The sequence below is a fragment of the Daucus carota genome, chromosome 1 (assembly GCF_001625215.2).
Source record: "Daucus carota subsp. sativus chromosome 1, DH1 v3.0, whole genome shotgun sequence".
NCBI classification, from domain to species: domain Eukaryota; kingdom Viridiplantae; phylum Streptophyta; class Magnoliopsida; order Apiales; family Apiaceae; genus Daucus; species Daucus carota.
In genome coordinates this window covers 7756678-7763316 of record NC_030381.2, presented here as the reverse complement: position 1 = coordinate 7763316, position 6639 = coordinate 7756678, and positions in this window count along the sequence as shown.

The window sequence follows — 6639 nt, the reverse complement described above, 5'->3', positions numbered from 1 at the left end:
ATCCAAAATATGATTTAAACTCAATTCGAACTCGAAATCCAAAAAAAACCTGAAATATATATAGCAGTATATGTATGTCATATGTCTTTTATATTATTTAAAAATTTGTATTATATTTTCCCAATTGAATGGTCACTTTTACAATATATTTATTGTAATTCAATAATAATGAATATGTTATGTAGTTTACTAGAAATATGTAATTGTGTTTTTCGAAAATTATAAATCAATGTATTTGAGTAAGATGATGTACCGTAATCTTTAATTAAATAAATTGCTTATTTTTTTTGTTTATTGTTACAGTGCCACCGGTGCATTAAATTTTAATTTTGGGTTTCGAGTTTCAGAACCAATCAGTTTTCGATGTTTCAGATATTTTAATCTAAAAAATTCTGATTTCGAGTATATTCGAATCTAATCCGAAATTCGTCAGATCGGATTCAGATATTCATTTTTAAATATTTTTCGAATTCAAATCGGGTATGAGTATTGATTAAAAAAACTCGAGTTTGAATAAGAATTATGTTATTCCTAACTTGACCGGATTGCCATCGATGAATGTAAAAAACCCAAAATATAAATTATGTGCCAAAAGATCAAGAAATTCCGACAAAAATGACGAACAAATTGGATTTAATCAAGCCGATTGCTCCGAGAATTTCATATAAAATTTTATTAAATCTAGAATATTTATTATATTTTATTAAGATAAAATCTATATCGAATATCATCATAATTCTATGAATTTATTGAAAATCGTAGACAATGTTATAAAATCTTAAATACTATCATATTTTTTTAAGACAATTTAAAATTTTGATTAAATATCATCCGATTATAATATATTTTTTAATATAACAAATATAAATATATTCTATAGAATACTAGAAATTATCTCCTTGTCTTTTTTGAAAATTTTTAATTGATGTATTTTGAGCGAGATATTTACCATAATCTTTAAAATCAGGTGCTTATTTTCCTTTTTCATTGCTAAAGTGCTACTGGTGTATTAAATTTTAATTTTCAGGTTTTTCAAAAGATATTGATTTTCGGTATTTTGGATTTCGATCAAGAAATATCGGGTTTCGGATTTATTCGAATCTAATCTGAAATATGGGGATCGAATTCGGATATTAATTTTCAAATATTTTTCCGATACGGATCAAGTTAGGATATGAAGAAAATTTTCGTTTTAAGATATGGTTTATGTTATATCCGACCCGATTGACATCTCTGCCAATGTATGTAAGACGTACGCAAATATAACTTCTGTTTCAAAAGACCAAGAAACTCTAGGAAAAAAAAAGACGAAGAAATTGGATTTTATCTAGTGGATTCTTCCAAGAATTTCATATTTTTTTTATTAAATCTCGAGTATCATTATATATTTGTTAATATAATTTAAAATCTTAATATATAGAATATCATTAGTTTTTATTGAATTTATTGAAAATCATTGGAAATGTAATAAAGTCTTAAATAGTATCATATTTTTAAAAATAACTTAAGATCTTGATTACATATCATCATATATGTGGTAATAAATTGATTGTAATAAATTTATTAAGATCTGAATTAAATATTCAAATATTTTTGGTACCCGAAAAAATCTTACCAGTATTGGATTTGTAGTTAGACGTACGCAAATATAACTTTTGTTTCAAAATACCAAGAAACTCCAGCGAAAAAAAGACGAAGAAATTGGATTTTATCAAGTGGATTCCTCCGAGAATTTCATAATTTTTTTCATTAAATCTCGAGTATCGTTATATATTTGTCAAAATAATTTTTTGATTAAATATCATCAGATTTTAATGAATGTATTGAAAGTCGTAGAAAATGTTATAAATCTTAAATAGTATCATATCAAAATAACTTATGATCTTAATTGCATATCAACATATATGGTAATAAATTGATTGTAATAACTTTATTAATATCCGAATTAAATATTCAAATATTTTTTATTTTTGAAAAAATCTCATCACTATTGGGTCTGTAGTTAAACGTACGCAAATATAACTCCTGTTTCAAAATATGAAGAAACTCCACACAAAAAATGACGAAGAAATTGGAGTTTATTAAGTGGATTATTCTGAGAATTTCGTAAATTTTTTATTAAATCTCGAGTATCATTATATATTTCTTAAAATAATTTAAAATCTTGATCGAATATCTTCAGATTTTAATGAATTTATTGATAATTATAGAAAATGTTATAAATCTTAAATAGTATCATATTTTTAAAAATAAGTTAAGATCTTGATTGCATATCAACATATATATGGTGATAAATTGATTGTAATAACTTTATTAATATCCGAATTAAATATTCACATATTTTTGATATCCAAAAATATCTCACCACTTTTGGGCCTGTAGTTAGATGTACTCAAATATAACTTCTATCTCAAAAGATCAAAAAACTCCAGAAAAAAAAGACGATGAACTTGGATTTTATCAAGTGGATTTTTCCAAGAATTTCATAAATTTATTAAATCCCGGGTATCATTATATATTTGTTAAAATAGTTTAAAATCTTTATAAAATATCTTCAGATTTTAATGATTTTATTGAAAATCATAGAAAATATTATAAATCTTGAATAGTATCATATTTTTAAAAATAACTTAAGATCTTGATTGCTTATCAACATATATATGGTAATAAATTGATTCAAATAAATTTATTAATATTCGAATTATATATTCACATATTTTTGATATCCGAAAAAATCTCACCACTCTTGGATGTTTAGTTATCATATACCATGCTCTGGTATATATAGGGATCTCAATGCAGTGTGCCGATTAACTTATTCATAAAAGCCAAGAATATGACAATGAAATATTATGTCTTGAAGCTAGTAAGTTTGTTACTAATGGCCCTGATGTTTTACATAGAAGGAGCATTTGGAAGTACCCCGCCTTGTTGTTTCTATGATCCTGACTGCTGCCAACGCACCCTTCGCCTAGCTGGTATGAACGTTGTTGTCCCGAACCTCAAACCACCACCACTGCAAACTTGACCTGTTAAATGTGTGTATGTGTCGATGAGAATAACTGTATGTGCAGGAAGATAAAGTTTATGTATGCACATCTTGATAAATAAATAAACTATGCATTTCACGATCTATGTTGATTGCTATTCTCTTAAATAATATAAGATCTTTTGTATAGCAATCGACAATTATTGATTGACATCATTAGCTAACAAAGGTATGCATTTTTACTCGCTAGAAATACTACAATCATCAGACCAATCCCGCTCGTAGGCAGTGACCCATAAATAAAGGGATAATAAAATAATCTGATCCGATGGATACCCGCTTCGAAATCCGAAAATTTAGATATATCGAACCCGATTTTTGGATTTCAAATTGGATTTGGATTTGATTTTCAGATTTGACATTTTTTTATTTTGGATTTAAATTTAGTGTTTACCGATCCAATATCTTATCCGGGATATGATTCAAACTAAATTCGAACCCGAAATCCGAAAAAATACTGGAAATATATATAGTAGAATATATATACATACATACATACATATATATATATATATATATATGACATATGTCTTTATATTTTTTTTGAAAATTTGTATAATATTATCTCAGATGAATGGGCATTTTTATAATAAATTTAATTTAATTTGATAATTATAAATATGTTATGTAGTTTACAAGAAATTATTTAATTGTGTTTTTCGAATATTATTAATTAAGGTATTTGAGTGAGATAATTTACCGTAATCTTTAAATAAAGAAGGTGCTTTCCTTGTTTATTTTTAAAGTGTTACGAAAGGCATATGTTCAGCCTATTTGTATTTAAGAAAGTACAACTCAACTCAGATAAGAAAGCTCAGTAAATAGTAAGTCATCGGAATCCGTACGAAGAACGTCAAATGATTTATGGGAATTATATGTCAGATAAGTTCCAGGATGTTGCTGCACACCACAGAAAGAAGTTCATTAATATGTTCAAGCCTCAGTGCACAAATAATCTTTTGTGGCACGTCCAGGAGTTCAGAAGATATAAAGTTTCTATACTTTATTTTATCAGAAGATTCCATTTAAATGAAGAAGTACTTACAAGACAAAGACTCGACAAACAAACCAAATTCTTATTGTTTATTTGACGAAGAATACTTGATTTAACTAGATACAGATGAACCAGACTGTACATCTGTGTATCAGTTATTCAAATTAAATATTTGAAGTCAAGCAGAAGTGGTAGTTCGTTCGTTCGACAAATCAAGAAGAAGTTATTAAAGCTTAAAGAAGACTAGAAAGCAGATCTACTGAAGATTGGGTGATTAAATATTTAATAGACTATTATTTTACTTCTCAAATAATTATATTAATTATGTAATTTATTTATTAAATTAATTCACTCTCGAATTAATTTAATTTATGAATTTATATGATTAACTTAATTAAGTGAATAATTTTCTATTTTATATATACTATTATATTCCATTTATAATCACCAAAACAAGCTCAGCAAGACAATCCATGATTGTCTTATTGAACCTGCTACAAGGGATGAAAGTGGTGTGCAAGACAATTCAAATGAATTGTCTTGCCGAATGGATTAATGAAGCAGCAAGACAATTCAAATGAATTGTCTTGCCGAAGATCTCACCACTGCAAGACAATCTGTTTGTCTTGGCGAATGTTTGAAGGGCTGTAAGACAATCTGTTTGTCTTGCCGAATGTACTAAGATGATCAAGACAATCTTGATTGTCTTTCTGCCATACGAATTGTCTTTCCTTCCCTTTGAATTGTCTTTCCCTTTAAGTAATTGTCTTGTTGGCAAGGTTAAAGCTTGGTAGACAATGTAAAATTGTCTTACCTTGCCTTGTATTGTCTTGCCCAAGCCTAGTTTGTCATACCTTCTTTGCATTTGTCTTTCCTAGTTTGCAATTGTCTTGTCTAGTGATTTTCTTTCATGTACAAAGCTTTGCCTATAAATATGGCTTAGTTTCTTCATTTTTAAGTGTTCATCACTTTGTAATTCAAAGCATTTGTAAAGCTTTCAAGTTGTTCGTAACTTGCTTGATCGTTATATCCACAGTTTTCTGTGCTTTGATAACCCGGTTGTTTTAATCACTAAATCTAGAATATACACTGTCGAATTTATTCTACGAACTTTAGTGGACATTAAAACTGAACCATATTAATTATATAACGACTTAAAACATTGTTATATTAATTAATTATAATCTGATTAACAAGTTATATTTCAATCAGATTCACTTCCGCGATAATTTGGTATCGATTGTATTCAACCCCCCCTTCTACAATCATATCTGGACCTAACAATTGGCATCAAGAGCGGTTAATACGAATACACCGTATTAGATCCTATACACACTCTGTAACGTTTCAAATATTTTTTATTCGAATTAATTTTATTCCAAAAATTAATTCTAATTTAAAATATTTTTCTTTCAGTAATCCAAATCTCATCCAAACACTATTCTCTTTAAATCCTTAAAAATGAGTACACAAAAGATTAGTAGCATTAAAATCCCACCGTTCAGCAAAGAACATTTCGGCCTATGGAAGTGGCACATGTTACTATTCCTCCGCACTGCGAACAGGAAATATATCGGGATATTAAACAAGGGTGTTTCTACTTCGATGAAGCTTATAATTGCACACGAAGAGGATGGTGTGTTAATGCCTCATAAAACTGTTCCGAAAGAACTTTCTGAGTACACAGATGAAGAGAGTGAACAGATGAACCTAAATGATACTCTTCAACTGATCTTAGTTGAATCCCTAGATCTCGTCATGTACAGATGAAGAGGATGGTGTGTTAATGCCTCATAAAACTGTTCCGAAAGAACTTTCTGAGTACACAGATGAAGAGAGTGAACAGATGAACCTAGATGATACTCTTCAACTGATCTTAGTTGAATCCCTAGATCCCGTCATGTACAATGCTGTTGTTAATTGTACGAATGCGAAGCAAATCTGGGATACGTTAGAGATTATCAACGAAGGCTCAGAAGAAGTAAGAGAGAACAAGAAAGAAATACTGATGGCTCAGTATGAACAGTTTGGTTCCAATCCCGGAGAAGGGATTTCAGATGTATTTATCAGACTTAATAATCTGATTAACAACTTAAATCTGAATGGGAAATACTACGACAATGAAGAGGTCAACATGAAGTTTCTCCTGACCCTTCCTGAACATCTGGAACACAGAATCACTACAATCAGGGAAAGCAGAGATCTAAATGAGATATCTCTGGAAAGACTCTACGGAGTTCTGAAAACTTATGAACTGGAACAGGTTCAGACTAAGCAGAGATATGGATGGGGTAAAACACAGAACCACTCAAGAGCTCTAGTTGTTGAATCACCTACACCGGAAGAAAAGAAGGATGTTGTTGTTCCTTCTAAAACCACTCAGGATTTTGTTGTACCTGAGATGGGTCAGACTGCTTCTTCCAGTGGTGATGATGAGTTCAATACAATGGAAGAGCTAGAACTGTTAGAATATTGATAAGTGGTATTTATACACACTTATAGGCCTTCATTTCCACTTAAATTGGTTGGTTGTACTTAAGTGTTTAGTGTCTTTTGATGTGTTTTTATTGTTTTTCTGTGCAGGTCACGAGTTGAG